General features: G+C 37.0%; 1 pseudogene; it reads right to left on the bottom strand.

The window, feature by feature from the left end:
• Nucleotides 1-1,052: 1,052 nt before the first annotated feature.
• LOC149839296 (3-ketoacyl-CoA synthase 7 pseudogene) lies at nucleotides 1,053-2,366 on the bottom strand (annotated as a pseudogene).
• Between the last annotated feature and the right edge of the window lie 6,158 nt (nucleotides 2,367-8,524).

Raw genomic sequence — 8,524 nt, 5'->3', positions numbered from 1 at the left:
TCGTTTACGGTGGTTTGGACATATTCGGCGAAGGCCTAATGATGCTCCAGTTAGAAGGTTGGAGAAATGGGAAAATATATTAGTTAAAAGAGGTCGGGGTAGGCCTAGGAAGACTTGGATGGAGATGATAGGAAAGGATATGAATGCTTTGAACCTCACCGAGGACATGGCGTTGGATAGAAATGATTGGAGGAAAAGGATTCATGTGGAAGACCCAAAATGAATTTCTTTTTTGGTTCATATCGCTGACCCCAATTGTTTTGGGATGAAGGCGTAGTTGTTGTTGTTGTTGTTCAATTAAGAATAGTATATAAGGCACGACACGAGTCAAATGGAGTATCCATGTGACAGCTTGGTAGCTGCTATGGCTGAATGATATATTATCTGTGTTGAATCGGCAGCAATTGATCACTCATAGAGGCCAGTCTGAGTGAAAGGAATGCCAATTATGATTTGGCCACTTCATGACTACCTTAGATGGTACACTGAAGGGCAGCCAATTAGAGAAGGAGATAAATATATGCATACAAGAAGGTTGTGTGATCATCATTGGCTGCACGAAACTTGAAGGGGTCTCTTTTACAGACATTTTTCTAGTTTCAGAATTGTATTAAGACATTATAACAATAGTAATTTTCACTATCCCCAATGCAGTTTCATTTTTCAAAGAATGACCTTATTAGATGAATATGAGTTGAATTCATAATTTTTTGAACCAGTGAATGAGATAGGTGGATGGTTAAGTTCATATTCTTCAGATAATGGTAATCAGTTTTTTTTTCTTTTTTCTTTTCGGGGGTGGGGAGAGGGTGAGCAACATTTTACACCCCTAATAATTGGCCTTTTATTTATTATCTTTGTTTGTGTATAGCAAATGAAGTAGGAAACCAGTATTCAATGTAGAATGAACAGTGAACATACAGGCATTGATCATGCAAGCTCGGCAGTTAGTTTGCCATTATATGCTATATGGGAATAAGTTACTCTAGAAAATGCATCATTACATGAATGAAGTATCTGAACTAATCATCAACATTTGTTACAATGACCAATCAATAATCAAGTAGATTTGGTACTTCAACTGGATACTGGTGGATGCGGTCTGACCATGCATTTTTGTCATCCTTCTGCAATTCAGATACACACTTACATACAACACTGTTACACTTGAAGCCACTCCCAAAAGAAAACTGCCAAACCCTATGTCCTTTATTCATCCTTCCCTTGGCTTCAATGTAACAGAGCTCATACCATACCGAAGAAGATGTGTTCCCAAACCTATACAGTGTCATCTTTGAAGGTTCTGCTTGTTCACTTGTCAAGCCAAGCTTCTTCTCCACTGCATCTATGATAGCCCTCCCCCCTGCATGGATACAGAAATGCTGGATATTTTTCTTAAAGTTAGGAATATAAAATGGATGTTCACTTTTTGAAAGTTTCCGTTGGATTACCGACAATCCATATCGGATCTTCTCTGAAAGTGGTAGAACTAGAGGACACAATAATGAGATGTTTCTCCCAAGCGCGTTTCCGGCAACCTTTACTATGGTCTTTGATAGATAGCAACCAACCACACCATCTTGATCTATCTGTTGAAATATGCATCCATAAGCATCATCAAAGGAACACATACCCATATGTGTTCTTATGACATGTTGAAGTACACATTTTGCCTTCTTTCTATCCTGTTCTCTGTTTCCCAACAGTATGGCACCACCACCTATTCTGAACAGACAATTAGCCATCAACATAGACTTACTTTTCTCACCATAACCATAGGGACCTATAGCCTCCATGGTAAGAACCAAAGCTAAAGAGTTCTTGTGAACTTTTAGCAGATCCTTAGCTAGACATATAGAAATCATTCCTGAACTGCAACCCATCCCAGAGATATTAAAACTCATGACATTGCTTTTCATTCCAAACCTACCAATGAGCATAGCACAGATTGATGGCACAGGATTGAACCCCGAACAATTCGTGATCAGAATGTCTATAGAGTTTGGGTTTATGTTGTGCTTATGAAATAGATCTTCTGTTGTCTAGAAGAGTACTTCCTAGACTTCTTTTCTTGCAGCGGCAAAGGAGAAATCTGGTGGCAGTTCATGAATTCCGAACGGCATACAGGACTCGTTTCCGATACCGGACCGTCTGAGGGCCTTTAACTGAAATTCTATGCTTTCATTATTGGACCATTTTGCAAGTATCAAATGCTCAATGTAAGTGGAGACTGTTACTCTCAAGTCATCTGGTGGCCGATAGCATGAAAAATCTATCAGATAAACATCATCTCTCTTGGTTGATAGATATATCAATGCTAAGACTAACATCATTACAATGAAATAATGGAGGCTGCTTATCTCCATTATTTGAAGTTGACTGAGATATGGTAGCAGTGAATTGAACATTACTGCTATGAATAAATGTGCAGAAGAAGGATTGTGGATCATAATTTCAATGAAAATTTATAGAAGTGCAACACTAGGATATAAATCGTTTGTTGGGCTCAGTTACATGCCCTGTAAGTGGGATGCTTTTATGCATGAATAATGCTGGGAATCTGGGTCATGCAAAACCAGCTTCAACAGTCATCATTGTGGCATGATATGGTTATGACTATGTTCTGTTATTCCAGATAGTTAATTTGTTTCCTTTTTTAATTGTTTTCATGTTCTAGTGTAACATAAGCAAAGCCAAGTTAGGCCTCCGCAATATCAAACTGGTGAACTAGTTGCTTCGCTTGGTTATGAGCCAAGAATGGTAGGTGACTGAGTTTTACTTGTTCGGAGCTCTGCAAAAAAAAAAATCTGTTTAAGTTGGCATGTGGGGTCTGACTAGGGCTGGTAAACGAGTGGAACAAACTGAATAGAGGGTGTTCAAGTTTGGCCCATCGTTGTGGCGAACTGAGCCGAACTCGAGCTCATGGCAAGCCCGAGTTAAATGAGTCCAGCTTGAGCGGGCTCATTAAAAAAAACATTTTTGAAAAATGAAAATAATAGAATTTGGACTTAAGCCTATTGAACCAGGCCCAAAAATGATCGTTTACATAATACATACATTGTAACAAACATGTAAGCAATAGGATTTGGACTCCAAGTCTAACCTTATTGCTTGTAAGCCAAACATTTCAACCATCTGCATTTTATGATATAAAACATATTTATTATTAGTTAACAAGGCTATATGAGTTGAGTCAAACACTTGTTCATAGTAAGCATGCTGAGCCTATTTCACGAGTTTGAACAAGCTTTTTATGAGCAAAGCCACAACCGCTCATCTCCTTTCCCAGCCCTAAGTCCCACATTGTGGGACACTTCATTCTTAGTAGTTTGAGTTTTCAGTGGTCAATTTTAGGACGGCCTCAAGGCTCTCCTGTTTTCTTTTGCCCCCATTTGTTAGAAATTTTACCTTATTTAGTGGGTCAGACAATTGATCTTGAACCAGGTACACTCAGAGGCACGCATATACACGCGCTATCTTTCAAGCAATAGTTGTCCCACTTAAGATCAAGTCTTTGGTCCAATGAGGTACTTGTGCAACTATTCACTTAGGATAAGATTTTGCCTACTCACGAAAAACCAGTCAATGCCTTGCACTGGGTGAGACCGATAACCTTGACACGAACAGTCTTGAACAATCTCTTGACTAAGATATAAAGATCTAGGTTCGAATTGGGTATAAATCTTGAGTTTTGATATGAGTATGGATCTAAACTGCAAGTGGGTATGGATTTGAACAACAACTAGATTGAGATCTTAGTAATGGACCCAAACACCAATTGGGTCTGAATAGCATATGGATCTGGATCTATATCTGAATATAAATTGTAACTAGATCTGGATCCAAATAGCAACTGAATCAGGATTTGAACTACAAATCGATTATGAAGTAAATAGTAACTGGATTTGAATTTGAATAGCAACTCGATCAAGATCCGAACTGTAACTAGATCTAGATCTGGATAGCAATTGGATCATGATCTGAATTGTACCTTGATCAGGATCTGAATAGCAACTGGTTCTAGATCTGAACTGTAACTAAATCTAAAACTGAATAGCCTGAATAAAGATTTGAACAACCGGATCTGGATCCTAGATAAGGATCCAAATTGAAATATCAAAAACCCAAAAGATGAGAGAGAGCATAACAGAACTCGTGGGAGAGGGAAAGATTACTCGTGAGAGAGGAGAGGAGAGAACGGGATGAGAGAAATGGGAGAAAGTTGGGGTTTATATAGACCCTAATCTTCAAGTCACCATAAAGGTCATAATGGTTATTTAAGAGGCCCAAATGACTAGAATTAAATAGTCCATGATCATCCAAAATGGCCAGCCATAAAGGCCCAGCCATTATGAAAACAGGGGCACCAAAACTGGATAGAAACGACCCTAGCAAGGTTAAATCCGAAACTTAGTCAAAAGACAACGGTCAACTAAGCCAAGGATAAGGGGTGGCTTATGGATTGTTTCAAACCTTTAATGCCCATGCAGGTTCAAACGAAGTTGGATAAGATCTAGAAAGATTCAAAGAGGATTAATGTTGGGTCAAAGTTAATTAATAGGTTGATCAATGATCAATTTTAGACTTGGGGATTAGATTTATCTCAAGTACTAAAAAGATAAACGAAGGTCCAAGGTCCAAATCTAAGTCCAAAGGTCAAGAGTCAAAGATCAAGAGTCGAGATCTAATATCCAAGATATAAGAATAAATGATACACAAGCTTAAGATCTAATACCCTTCAAGGTCTTGCCCTTTAAGCCACCACCCTCTACATAAGGAGAAGAGTTTTTCCAAAAACCTTTAATGTGGAATTAAACTTTTGTAAAGAATTCATTACCCACAAACTTAAGGAAAAATGAAAAATAAAGTGAATACATACGAATAGTTTTGAGTCAAATTCCAACAATCCCCCACATGGATCAAAACTATAGAAGATGACTCAAGAGATTGTTCGCGAATATTTAATACATAAGTGAAAGTACCTTTTGGGTTTGAACCCCCATGTTTGATGCAACTTTTTCAATAGAGTATTTTTAAAAAGATATTTTCAATAAAAATGTTTGTGTAAACCATGCATCAAATAATAAAAACCGGTTCACACTAGTGGTGAAGTCCGGGGCAAACTCAAAGAACAAGAAAAAAAACTTTGTATTCCATAAATAACTAAACTACTTTTTATTGCCTTAAAAAAATTAATTAACTTAATGAGAGTGTGGCCCCTTGCAGAGGGCTTAAACAAATAAAAATGAATGATTTTATTACAGACCCAAATGAATTAAATGAAAGAGATAAAATAAAATCCTAATATAAAAATAAGAGAAAAGTCACTACAAGAATTATGTAGATTAGCGAAGGATGCTAATACATCGCCAATCCATCGCTAAACAGTTTAGCGACGAATTAGCGTCCGTCACAATTCCTTAGTCACTAATTAATGACAGAACTGATTTGTCGCTACTTTCGTCACTAATTTATGATAAATTAGCGATCATGTTCTGTCGCGAGTCAGTCGCTAAATAAGCACTGATTTAGTTTTGCGAAAGATACATATCAGTCGCTATTTTAGCGATGGATTACATTTCGTCGCAAAATATCGAAAATTCATTGCTGAATATTAGCAACGGATAATATCTGTCGCTAATCCATTTTGTCGCTAATCAAAAATTAAAACAATTTTGTTTGAAATATAAATATTGAGATAAAATTTCTCGTTATACAATTTATATAAGTTGTGTATAAAAGATAAAGTACACATAAAAAATACATATACAAAGTAGGTGAAACAAATTTAACACAAGTTATAAGTGAAACAAATTTAACAACCCAGTATAATCTTCGCCAAGTTCTATTTAGTTATAAGTGTACATATACAAAGAGTTTTGTTTGAAACAACAAGTACGTGAAACAAATTCAACACATGAAGCTACTCTTCACCAAGATTCGGAGCATCATCCTCTTCATTGTCTCGATTTGCCCCTCTATCCATGCCTCCATAAGCTCCTCTACGCTGATCATCTCCAGCATCCTACAAGAGAACCAAAATGTTAATCGACTGGTTTTGAGGGTGCAGTGGGGTAGAAAAAGAAATCAATAAAGACCAAGCAATTAACATGACAAAGGAGTTCCAGCTAGATCACAAAAACATATAGAGCTACAGGTGAATAAAAAGAAAATGTGATTGTAAGATAATCATATAGATCCTTTTTTTAAGCACATGACAACATAAATCTGGGGTACTTAGAAACGGCCAGGCAAACCTGCAAAGAGATAATTGATGATTACAGGCACATACCATCACCTGGTAAATCAACATTTTAGTGAAACAGACAAGAGTACTTACCGAGTTTGGGAAACATCAGATTTGCAGCTCCTGCATCCATTTCAGGCCCACGACACAGTCGCTGCTGAACATCGTAAAGATGTAGGACAGCACGATGCAAGACCTCTTGCTCTCTGGTCAAAGAAGATGCTGGTCTCTCTGGAACACCAATCTCATCCTTATCAATACACAGACCAACTTGTAACATCTTGTGGATTCTCACAACAAAAGCATTAGGCTGCCAAAGGTGAGCAATGTCATCTTAAGCAGCTGCTGCTTAAAAACTCACAGAATTTTCAGCACAGCAGCATCAATTCCTGTAATTTGGTGCAGGAGAAGCAACAGCCAATACAAGCAATGCCGTATCAAACAGCAACAACACCAAATCCTAAATTTTCCACCACAGTACCAGTTGTCTCAAGCAATGCCACCTTGAACAGCAGCATCAACACCAAAACATGAAATCCAAACTTGCATTAGAAAACAGCTAAAGAAATAGATAAAATCATAAATGTCAAAATCCAAACTCCAAACGAGCACCAGAATTATGACCACCTATCAAAAAAAGAATCCTTGCAACAAGTGACCCACAAAGACTGCCATTAGGGATGCCAATGAACTGGATTTTATTTGATATCCAACCAAATTCAATTTCTTTTAGTTGCATTTGGTAAGCCAAAAACAATATCCAATTATAATCAGATGCAGATATGTTTTTTGATTTTTTGCAACTGAATCCGAAAATTATGCATATTTGACAGATAAATGAATCCGTTTAGCCAACATCCACTTAGTCGAATATGGTATTGGCCACATCCAATCCGAATCCTAACTGCCATGGGAAGCAGGTTATGGTTCCAAGATTTCTTCTCCAATATCATGAAGCCCTTTTAGGTAATTTTATCTCACGCAAGAGCTACTGACTACAAAAATTTATCCCAGGCCTTCCTTGCAGCAGATTTAGATAACTTTCAGTAGCATCTACCAAGGACTTCAACAAAATGGATTTGAGATCATTATCCAATATTTATAGTGAAATGCACCAAATATCACTAAATTAGTTCCAGTTCTTGGTTATCAATGATTTGAATTAACAAATAGACAAAAGAAGAAGTTGAAAGTTGAAACTAAACAATTTCAATGATGAAACAATAGAAAATTTGAGACAATGATACTTATTACATGTGCATCAAATTGTCAGCTAGCTTGTTTATGAATTTTCTCTTGTACACAATTTGCAAAACCATGGTTCAAGAAGGGTGATAAGATTCCTTTTCGTAAGAGTTTCATTTTCATGAACAGGTTCTTACATCCCTTATAAGAGGGATCTTATCACACAACTTGGCTGAAGCCAATCCATGGGTAGCATATCAAGATGGCCATGTACAGCTACATCCCATGTGTATGATTACTTGTACAATTAGGGTTTCATATAAATAGGACTTTGAAGCAAGTTTTTTTTATTCCATCATTTTTTTTAGTTTGATTTAATTAAGTTTTATGTTTTAATTTTTCAGGTGTTCAAGAGACCTGGTGTTCCCATAAACCCAATCAAGTTCAAAGAGGTGAATCCTTTTGATAATGGATCAGAATTCAAAACTGGAAAGATGAAAGATGTCAAGAAGAAAAGCAGCGTGAAGAAAAGTAAGTCAAAAGGATAGAAGTGATGGAAAAGTGCATTTGGTGAGAACCGTGCCATTATTTAAAAGTCCTTTGCGCACAAAATATATGATCTGTGCTTTGGTGGTTCCTGATGCACTGGTTGGTTGTGTGGGAAAAATATTCCACGGATGTGCCATTCATTTGGGGTTTCTCTTGATCAATAGTGCCGTGATTTTGGTCCTTGTCATTTTTGTGAGACAAAAGGAGAATTGAGAGAGCAACATACCATCTCCTAGTAATTTTTCATCTGTATAGATTTGACGGAGTCGGCCATTTTTGCTAGGCAAAAGGAAGCAAACATTTAAGATGAGATTTATGCTTTTACTGTCAGGTATGCAAATTCTTTAAGTTATGAACGTCCACATGCAAGAAACAGGTTGTATTGCATAACAATGTAGCATCAAAAAATGATGCATGGACACCATGGCACAGAAACATTCATGAAACACTTTTGTGTCTCCTCTTTAACGATGTACTGAGTCGTTTTGCCATGCATCATGATAGACAGTAAAAATCCTAATTTACAAGGAATATAGAAATAAA

The sequence above is a fragment of the Nuphar pumila genome, chromosome 4 (assembly GCF_984573655.1).
Source record: "Nuphar pumila chromosome 4, dmNupPumi1.hap1.1, whole genome shotgun sequence".
Lineage (NCBI taxonomy): Eukaryota > Viridiplantae > Streptophyta > Magnoliopsida > Nymphaeales > Nymphaeaceae > Nuphar > Nuphar pumila.
This window is presented reverse-complemented; position numbering and strand designations above follow the sequence as displayed.